The 10,832-nt window shown below is 49.0% G+C and overlaps 1 non-coding gene across 1 annotated transcript; it reads left to right on the forward strand.

Annotated features, from left to right (window-relative positions):
- Nucleotides 1-9,502: 9,502 nt before the first annotated feature.
- Nucleotides 9,503-9,609, forward strand: LOC132498109 (U6 spliceosomal RNA). The gene has a single exon (XR_009533721.1). It is a non-coding gene; the product is annotated as a U6 spliceosomal RNA (small nuclear RNA).
- The last annotated feature ends 1,223 nt before the right edge of the window (nt 9,610-10,832 follow it).

The raw sequence follows: 10,832 nt of genomic DNA on the forward strand, positions 1-10,832 counted from the left end.
AAGCCTGGGGCAGATCTAGCCAGGGGCAGGCACTCGCCCCCCAGCCTGGTCGCTGTGGTGACCAGAGTGCCTGGCGGCCTGAGTGTTTTACCTGAGGGACACATGTGACCGGTGATTAGGCAAGGGGCTGGCAAGGGGGTTGGGTATGAACTGCGCGGAGGTAAGAGAGGTGACTTGAGACAGTCCCCTGGAATCACTGGAGAGTCAGTCCAGATTCACACAGGGCACACGAAGGAAGCAAAGCTCTTCTCCTGTCTGCCTTACTGCCCCCCGCCCTGCTTCGATCAGTCCATCTCTGGTGGGAGGAGAGAACCTGAGGGAAATTCCAGTGACCTGACAGCTCCCACTGCAAACCTGTCCCAAGCCCCAGGCAGCCCTGTCTCTCCGCCTCCACCAATTCCGACAGCCCTCTCATTTTCCTTTTCCATTCAAAAAAAAACCAGGGGGCATTTCTTTATGGAAGTCTGCCTTTCCTCCTGGGACGTTGAGCACACCGTGACAGAGCGTACTCCGTGCTCTCTTGTGCACATTCATTCAGTAGATAGTTTTCTAAGCACCTACTGTGTGCCCGGCAGGGTGACCCTGGATGGCGGCACTGACTCAGGAGGTGAACTCCACCAACCAGTGACCCCGCGCTGGATGAGAAAATCAAGACAAGCAGAAGGACTGGGATCCCGAGTTACAATTCCACCAGGAATGCACAGCCCTGTGTGGCCAAGGGCAAGTCCCCACACTTCCTGGCCTTGGGTTTTTCCCCTAAAAATGAGGGTACTGGACAATCTCTGAGATCCCTCACAGCTCCCCCTGTCTATCATCCTCTAGGTCTAGTGAGCAAAACACACACAGTGGAGCTGCGAGCACAAACAGACCGTGTGATGAAGCACGCTCAGTGCCACCAATGGCTTGGGCGCTCAGGAGGTACTCAGTAAACACCAGCAGAAGGACCGAGTACGGACGGTGAGGGAAACGCTAACGCACTCGGCCAGGAGAGGGAGGCTTCTACAACTGAAACGTCACTTTTCACCTCTCAGGCTGGTGAAAATGAAAGAGAAGGGTGCCTCGTGGGATCTGAGGCTCTCGGACATCGCTGCCACAACTGTGTTCTGGAAGCGCCTCCTTGGAAGGAACCTGGATACGGTGTATCAAAAGCCTTAAAAACATGGCTACCTTTGGGCACAGCAGCGAACCCTTCTAGTGAGGTAACCTGGAAACAATCCTGTAAAAATGCAAAGAGATAGGTACACAGACGCTAATCAAGCATTGCTGGTAACAGTCACGAGGGATGAGTGGAGTAAGACTGTTGTACGTGCATCCAGTGAAAAAGCACATGGAGGGGAAAAACGACAGAATGGATCTGTGTTAACTGACATGGAACGGTCGTGTGTGTGTACGTGTGTGCGTGTGTGTGTGCGCGCATGCCCATGTGAGGAGGGGGAGGACGAGGGGGAGAAGGAGGATGAAGGGAAGGAAGAGGGAAGGGAAGAGAACTGTCCCCACGGTATATGACAAACACGTAGGGGTGGTTTGCCTAGTTTTACTATCTGTATGTTCTGATTCTCACAGTACATAGGGGTTATCTTTGCAATGTGAAAAGAGAGACTCTACTTCCAAAAGCCTCATCACAGACCGACGGAAGTACCTCCAGCCTCCACTCTCTGCCCTGCCTGCACATGGAAAGTGCTCCCCGGCTCACGTGCTGGTGAGTTCCCAGCGTCCCCAGTCAGCTCGGGCTTGAGTGGGGCTGGGCAGCCAGCAGAAAGGCAGAGGAGCCCCTCGCAATGTCAAGGACGCAGCGCCGTCCCCCCCCCCGTAAGGTGCTGGGGACACTTCATCAACAGCGGCCTAGGAAGGCCACCCTCCAGCAACACATCCTCACAAGACAGATGCACCAAACCAGGGCGGGACAGCCAAGGTCCCCGCAGCCTGTGTTCTGGGGAGAGCCGAGTGCAGGAGTTCTTCCTGAAGGAGTGGCCTCCCAGAGCTGACCCAGGATACCCGACTTGAGGGCAGGACCCCGAGGATTCTACAGCCTCAGGACATGAGGAACACAGACACACGTCTACGTTCATTTCACACGGGATGAGTCTGAGGTGTGGAACAAGGAAGGTGACATGGTTCAATGCCACCCAACGAATCAGAAGCCGACCTGAGACCAGGACGCCAGGCTCGGGGTGGTGAGTACGTGCCCCGCTGACCAAGCCACCTCTCCAATACGGCGCAGACACCAAACTCCTAGTTCTCAGCAGGCTGCTTCTAATCCCACCCCGCGGTCCCTTCTGAGCCCCTGGTCCATCCCGTCGGCCTCCCCTCCACCGACACCGCCCTGCTCCCTGGACCAGGCATAGCTCCCAAGGCAGTGCGGGTCTCCCAACACCCCCTCCTCCCGTGCCTTCCACCTCCACGCCCTTGTCAGCCCCTTCCTTCCCCTGCTAGGAGGGTCCCCCTGCTCCAACTATCAGATCCCATACCTTGCCCACTTCAAAGATGGAGAAACTGAGGCTCATGACATTAAGTGATTTGCCTAAGACTGCCCCACTAATTGGTATCAGAGCAGATCTCTGACTCCCTCCTGGTCTGTCACCCATTTTCTGAAAACTGTGTGTTCTGGAGCTACGGACCAGGGTGCTAGAGAGTGGATATGCCCTTTGCTTGTGAAACAGTGACTTGGATAGGACTTGGCAGCCACAGCTCGTCTCTGCTCTGTTCAACCTCAACACAAAGGCCGGGGGCTGGAATCATCACCCTGTGGCTTGTGAAGGCTTGTCTGCCCGCAGAGCATCCGATGCTGGCCAGGATCCTAGTTGTGGGTCAGAAGGCCTGTGCGTGGGTTCCCAGGCTGCCTCACCACATGGTGGCTGGGTTCCAAGGGCAAGCACCACAAGAAAGAGTAGAGACAGACAGTAAGCCAGAGACACAGAGAGACAGTGAGCCAGAGACACAGAGACAGACAGAGACAGAGACCCAAGAAGCAGCCACACCGCCGTTTGTAGCTTAGTCTCAGAAGTCGCAGTGCAGCCCTCTGCCACATTCTGCCCCACAAAGCAGTCATGAAGCCCCACCCAGGCTCGGGAGGAGGAGAACAGACTTTGTCCTTTGCAGGGACAGGTGAGGTGCTGGAGGCATGTGTGACTAAAAGTACTGCTGTGCCACTTGGGGAAAATACACGATCCCACCACGTCAGTGAGGCGTTCAGGAAGCTTCAATGAAAGAAGAGGTGGAATGGTGCTTGGTGCATGGTGAGCATCCAAGAAACGGGAGCTAGGATGTGGCCGCTGCTTACAAGGATGCCCAAAAGTCTGGGGACCACAGGTCAGGAACCAGTGGCCACGCCCAGAGGACTGAGCTGGAATTTGTCCTCTGCACCCCAAGCCACAGAGCTCAAGGTTCACTTCACTGTACCCTGGTCTGAGCGAACCAGAGGCCTAGGACACGAGAACCACGTTAGTAAGCGTTTTCCCCACGTGCCCCCCACATCCATCACACCCCAACATCCCAAGGTCCCAGATTAGGAGCCAAGGGTGTTGGTTCTAAAGAAACCACACATCCTAAACAAGACGCGAAGTACTGAGCAAACCACTCAGAAATGAGAACAGAAACCTCTGCAGGCCGCAGGGCCAGTGGAGACGCATGCAGCTTGCAGAAACAGAGGCTCAGATGTCCTCCAGGCCAGCAAAACAGTCCCTGGCAAGCCAGGCGCTTCTGGCCCACCCTGGGGACCTGTGCCGCCCAGCTCTGGGCCAAACTGTCCCTGGGGGTCTGTCCTCTCTCTCCTCCCGCCCCTCCAGGGAAGATCACAGCACAGAAATTTCAGCAGAAAGTAGCCACAAGTATCACTGCTCTCAGAAGTGCTTTTCTGTTGTTGTTGTTGTTTGTTATTTACATCTCGGTACATTTCTCTCTAACGGTGGGAAGTCAGGCACAGCGTGACAGAGAAGTGACAGAGCGGACAAGCAAGGGCCCTGCGGAGCCCCTCCAAGCCAGCGTCTACATACACGTCCCAGCAGTCCTGAGGGCCGGCACAGCATGGAGAGGCCGCAGGTAATTGGAACAAAGACACTGGAGAATCATAAAGACATCAAAGGTTGAGCCGAAAAGGACTCCAGAAATCGTGTCTCGCCATCTCCTTGCTTTTTAGAGAATAAAAGTGAGCTCCAGAAGGGGGTCAGGACTGGCCCCAGTTGCTGCTGCTCCCTTGCGGGGCCAGGCCCCTACGGCTGCAGCTCTGGCCTGTTCGCAGCTTCATGGCTCCTGGCAGTGAGCCCTCCAGGTCCAGGGCCTGCACCACCTGCTCCAGAAGAGCTGCTTCTGGACCACCTGGAGATGGGGGGAGGGGGCTTAGAGCCCCAGTTCCAGCCCCAGGGCAGGTCTAGGCACCTAATTTGCAAGGCCTGGTGCAAAGTGACAATGCGGAGCCCCTTGTTCAAACTTGATTAAGAAAGTGACAGAAGCCTGAGCTAACGGAGGGGCCGTGGGCCCATGAAGCCGACCCGCCCGCCCACCACCCTTCGCACCACCCCCTCCATCCCAAGGACTATCTTACTCCCTAGGTATCCTGTGAAGCTGTCCCCCCCTCCCCCATCTCCACGCCACTGCTGCACTCCAAGCTTCCAGCCACACACACTCCCTGGACACTGCAACCCCCTTGTCCCCTCCCACCTGCGCTCCATACAGCAGCTAGTTGCCTTGTAAAATGACACTTGTGATGATGTCATCCTCTGTGGCAAATAGTTCCATGTCCTCCCCCTGCCCCCGGGGGTAAAGACCAAAGGCTTTAAGGCGGCCCAGGGCGCCCGAGTGGTCCAGGCCCTGCTGCCCACACCAGCCTTGTTTCACACCACCCTCTTTCCTGTCCCCTGAGCCTCAGCCACTGCCCACACACCCTGGCCAAGCGACCCCAGCAAACCCACCACAGCTTCCTGACTCCATCAGGACCGCTCGTCCTGCAGACCTCTCCTCCTTAGCACCTTCCACGGGTGTGATTTCGTGTACATTTGTGTGGGCTTCTGGGTAATGCCAGGTCTGGCTGTGGTCACCACTGGGTCCCTGTGCCTAGTATGCTGTGCGTGCACAAGGCACGTGATCAGTGAGTTGGCTGATGAACCAATGGCTGCCTCAAACGTGCAGATCCTGGGCCTGACAGTGTGAGCGCCTGGTCATGAGGGGGAACAGGGAAGTCTCCTCAACTGTAACAACATGACTAGGTGACCTTCCTCGAATGAATGCTGTAAGGATAAGACTGTGCTGAATGTTAAGTGAAATCATTATCCTGTACACCTGAAACAGTGCTGTGTGTCAACTGTACCTCAGGTAAAAAATAAAAATAAATAAAAATAAAAAAGAGACTGAGTATACAAAGCACCTGGCACAAGAGCAATGTTCAACAGTGTCTACTGAATGTTTGTGGAGGGACATTGTGAGGTCCAGGGACAAGTGGACATCAAGGGAGCCCTGTCTTTCCCATCCTGTCCCCAAATATCTGGGATTCTACGAAGAAACACTTAGATTCACTTATTTCTATGATGGATTAGAGATTTCATGCATTTCCCCTACCTGAGGGATATGCACTTAAAGAGGGGCTTCTGATGCCAGCTCGGGTTGCAAAATAGCCCTCCCTGGCCAGGCACAGTGAGCAGGCGCGGGAGGGAGTGGCTGAAACCCAGCGGGGGCGAGCTCCAAACCCAGGTCACATGCTTCTACACCGGGTCGCCTTTGGGGGAGAATGTTTCACCTAAATTAACTTCACCCTGAGTTAGACCTAGCCTAAACCCTAACTCTAATCTAAATTAACTAACTTTCAGAATGAAGAGAAGAAGCAGGTGGACACCCACCCTGCCCACAGGTAGAGAGCTGCCCCAGGCTTCGACCAGCTTCCTTGCACCTGAAAAGCTTCTTGAAGTTCAGACTCAACGAAAAGGTGATTAAGTGGCCTGGTCAATTCAAACAGAAGGGGAGGTGCCCTCCCTGCCAAGCCACCCACCAGGGGTGGGAGTAGCGTGAGGGCTCCTATCATTTTCTCCTCCAGCCTGACCTTTGGTTTGTCCTCCCAGGTGAGCTTTGCAGCGCCCAGGGGTCCTGTCTGGCCTAGAGACAGCTGGGCATTGTGAGGCCCCCCCACCAGCTACCCAGGGCATCTAGAGAGGGAACGGCCACCACTGGCATCCAAATGAGGCTCCAGGCAGGGGGACTGAACCTCGAAGCAAAGCCTGGCTCCCCAGAGCTTCCCTAACCTAATTCCTCTGAAGGATCTGGGCAAAGTAAATGGACAACCTTCTGGAAAGGATTCACCATTCTAGACGCCATTAAGAACATTCCTGATTCATGAGAAGAGGTCGAAATACCAACATTAACAGGAGTTTGGAAGATGCTGATTCCCTCATGGATGACTTGAAGGGGTTTCAGCTTTCACTGGAGGAAGGAGCTGCAGATGGAAGTCGCAAGAGGACTACAATTAGAAGTGGAGCCTGAAGATGTGGCTGAATTGCTGCAATCTCATGACAAAACCTGAACGGACGAGGAGCTGCTTCTAATAAATGAGCAAATAAAGTGGCGTCTTGACATGGAGTCTATTCCTGGTGAAAATGCTGTGAAGACTGTTGAAATGACAACGAAGGATTTAGAGTACATCAACTTAGTTGATAAAGCAGAGGCAGGGTCTGAAAGCATTGGCTCCAATTTTGAAAGAAGTTCCACTGTGGGTAAAATGCTACCAAACAGCATTGCATGCTACAGAGAAATCGTTCACAGAAGGAAGAGTTCATGAATGTGGCAAACTTCACTGTCGTCTTATTTTAAGAAATTTCCAGAGCCATCCCACCCTTGAGCAACCACCACACTGATCAGTCAAGCAGCCATCACATCAAGGCAAGACCCTCCACCAGCAAAAAAAATGGTAGCTCACTAAAGGCTGAGATGACGGCTAGCATTTTTTAGCAATCAGGTACGTGGGGATTTTCTTGCCTTTTGGGAAGTCTGAGCTCTTCTGCCAGCGTTTGGTAGGTGTTCTATAGGAGATGTTCCACATGTAGAAGTATTTTTGATGTATTTGTGGAGAGGAATGTGATCTCCACGTCTGACTCCTCTGCCATCTTTTTTTTTTTTTTTTTTTTTTTTTGCAGTACGCTGGCCTCTCACTGTTATGGCCCCTCCCATTGTGGAGCACAGGCTCCGGATGCGCAGGCCCAGCGGCCGTGGCCCACGGGCCCAGCCGCTCTGCAGCATGTGGGATCCTCCCAGACCAGGGCATGAACCCATGTCCCCTGCGTCGGCAGGCAGACTCCCAACCACTGCGCCATCAGGGAAGCCCCCCCATACAAACTTTTAACAGCGGTGTTTGGGCTGCCATGACTGATCAGAATCCTGAAGAGTCACACCCACAGAGTGGGTCTGTATCCACTCACCATCTCTTACCCTGTGAATCTTCAATGTATGGGGACAGAGAAGGAGAGGAGAGAGAAATCCATGCTGCAGTACATCAGGCTGAGACCTCTCTCCAAGTGCAAGATTCCCTCAGAAGGTGAGGGATGGGCAGGAGAGCTGAGGGAAAGTCTATAGTATAGTGGAGAACATATCTGGTCTTTGTCCCTGATTCCTGGCACAGAGCTTCAAAAATTCTTGGAATTTCCTAAGTGACAGAACTCTTTGTTTTGCTAATGAGGTGACTTATGGTGGACCTCTAGAGAGCTTCAGGATGGGAGCTGGTTGCCCAAAAGACCAACCACATGATTAGACAGTTGGAACTCTGGGCCAGCATGACCTCAGGGAAGTGAGGGAGGTAGAAATTGAGTTCAATTATATGGCCAATGATTTAATCCATGCTGAAGGGAAAGTACTGATTCTGCCTTCAAGTAATGTGAAGCCAATGGTGAAATGAATGAAAGGAAGGCTATAACAAAGTCCAAACACTGCTCAATTTCAGATCCAATCAAGTCAGCCCCTGCTCTAGCAGCCTGACAGAACAGTGTTTTTCTTTCTATGTTCTTTAATATAAAATGTTTAGCATGCAACCGAAGATAACAAGTCATATGAAAAAGCAAGAAATGTGATCCATGGTCAACAGAGGAAATGGTCAATAGAAGCAGACCTAAACATAGCCCAGATGTTGGGAAGATCAAACAAGAATACTGAAATAGCTATGATAAAGATGCTAAAATATGTAATGGAAAAGATGGATAGTATATGTGAATGAATGGGAAATTTAAGGAGAGACATGGAAACAAAAAAGAATAAAATGGATGTGCTAGAGATGAATAATACAAAATTAGAAATGAGGACTTCATTACATGGACTTAACAAGGTACTGGATACAGCACAAGAAATAATCAGTGAACCTGAATACACGTTAGTAGAAAGTATACAAATTGCAACAAAAAGAAAAGTATACAAATTGAAATACATAAAAAGACAGAATAGAGAAAAGGGGATCTGAGGGAGAATATAAGAATGTCTAACACATATAATTGGAATCCAGAAGGAGAAGAGAGATTAGAAAAGAATAGGATAGAACAGAGTAGAAAAAATATGTGAAGAATAAAATGGCCATAAACTTTCCAAACTGATTAAGGCATTAAAGGTTATGGTCACCAATTCCAGTGCATGTGGGGGTTCCCACACACCATCAAGCAATTCCCAGACTCCAACTTGGTGTTCTACAATTCAACTCAATTCTGACACTATATCCAGAGATAGTGTCAGATCCCACATGTTAAGGGTTCAGTCCTATGCAGACTAGCCCACCCACCCACTTCAGACATCAACTGCAAGTCCAAGTTGTCACCTGTGCTTACTACTGACTAGCTATAGATTGAAGGTTCTATCAAGAAAGTGAAAAGATAACCCACAGAATATGTTTGCAAATCATCTCTCTGATAGGGGACTTGTGTCCAGAATTTTTTTTTTAATTATAGGGACTTCCCTGGTGGCGCAGTGGTTAGGAATCTGCCTGCTAATGCAGGGGACACGGGTTCGATTCCTGGTCTGGGAAGATCCCACATGCCGCAGAGCAACTAAGCCCACGTGCCACAATTACTGAGCCTGCACTCTAGGGCCCATGCTCCACAACAAGAGAATCCATGGCAATGAGAAGCCCACACACCACAACGAAGAGTAGACCCTGATCGCTGCAACTAGAGAAAGTCCACGCACAGCAACTAAGACCCAAAGCAGCCAAAAATAAAAAAATTATAAAAAAATTTTAAAGTATTAAAACTCAATAATAAAACAATTTTAAAAATGAGCAAAATATATGAATGGAAATTTCCACAAAGAAGATATCCAAATGGCCAACAAGCACATGAAAAGATGCTTAACATCATTAGCCACCAAATCAAACCCACAATTAGATACCATTTCATACCCACTAGCATGGCTATAGTAAAAAAGACAGAAAATAACCAGAATGTGCAGAAATCTGAACCTCACACACTGATAATTAGACTGTAAAACAGCACAGCCACTTTTGAAAATAGTCTGATAGTTCCTTAAAAGATAAAACACAGACTTAATAGTGCTCGTTCCGGCAGCACATATACTACAACTGCAACGACACAGAGCAGACTAGCATGGCCCCTGCGCAAGGATGACACGTAAATTCGTGAAGCGGTCCATGTTTTTTAATATGTGAAATCTAAAAAATAATACAAATTAACTTATTTACTAAACAGAAACAGACTCATAGACACAGAACACAAACTTATGGTTACCAAAGGGGAAGCAAGTGGGGGAGGGATAAATTAGGAGCTTGGGATTAACAGATACACACTACTATATATAAAAGGGATAAACAACAAAAGACCTACTGTATAGCACAGGGAACTCTATTCACTATTTTGTAATAACTTATAATGGAAAAGAATCCAAAAAAAGAATATATATACACACATATATGTATGTGTGTGTACATATATATATATATATATATATATATATATATGAAACCGAATCACTTTGCTATACACCTGAAACTAACACAGTATTGTAAATCAACTACAGTTCAATAAAAAAAACACAGACTTAATAGACTTAGTATATGAGTCAGCAACCCCCATCGAAGGCAAATGAAAACATGTCCACACAAAAACTTGTACAAGAATGTTCATAGCAGCATTATTCATAATAGGCAAAAAGTGGAAACCGAAACGTCCATCAAGTGATGAATGGGTAAGTAAAATGTCTTGCATCCATACAACAGAATATTATTCAGTCATAAAAATGAATGATACATGCCACAACATGTATGAAACTTAAAAAAAGTACATGCATTAAGTGAAAGAAGCCAGTCACAAAAGACCATATATTGTATCATTCCATTTACATGAAATGTTCAGAACAGGCAAATTCATAGAGACAAACTACCATACGACCCAGCAATCCCACTACTGGGCATATACCCTGAGAAAACCATAATTCAAAAAGAGTCATGTACCAATATGTTCATTGCAGCTCTATTTACAATAGCCAGGACATGGAAGCAACCTAAGTGTCCATCGACAGATGAATGGATAAAGAAGATGTGGCACATATATACAATGGAATATTACTCAGCCATAAAAAGAAATGAAATTGAGTTATTTGTAGTGAGGTGGATGAACCTACAGTCTGTCATACAAAGTGAAGTAAGGCAGAAAGAGAAAAACAAATACCGTATGCTAACACATATATATGGAATCTAAGAAGAAAAATAAAAAAGGTCATGAAGAACCTAGGGGTAAGACGGGAATAAAGACACAGACCTACTAGAGAATGGACTTGAGGATATGGGGAGGGGGAAGGGTAAGCTGGGACAAAGTGAGAGAGTGGCATGGACATATATACACTACCAAACGTAAAATAGATAG

The sequence above is a fragment of the Mesoplodon densirostris genome, chromosome 10 (genome assembly GCF_025265405.1).
Source record: "Mesoplodon densirostris isolate mMesDen1 chromosome 10, mMesDen1 primary haplotype, whole genome shotgun sequence".
Lineage (NCBI taxonomy): Eukaryota > Metazoa > Chordata > Mammalia > Artiodactyla > Ziphiidae > Mesoplodon > Mesoplodon densirostris.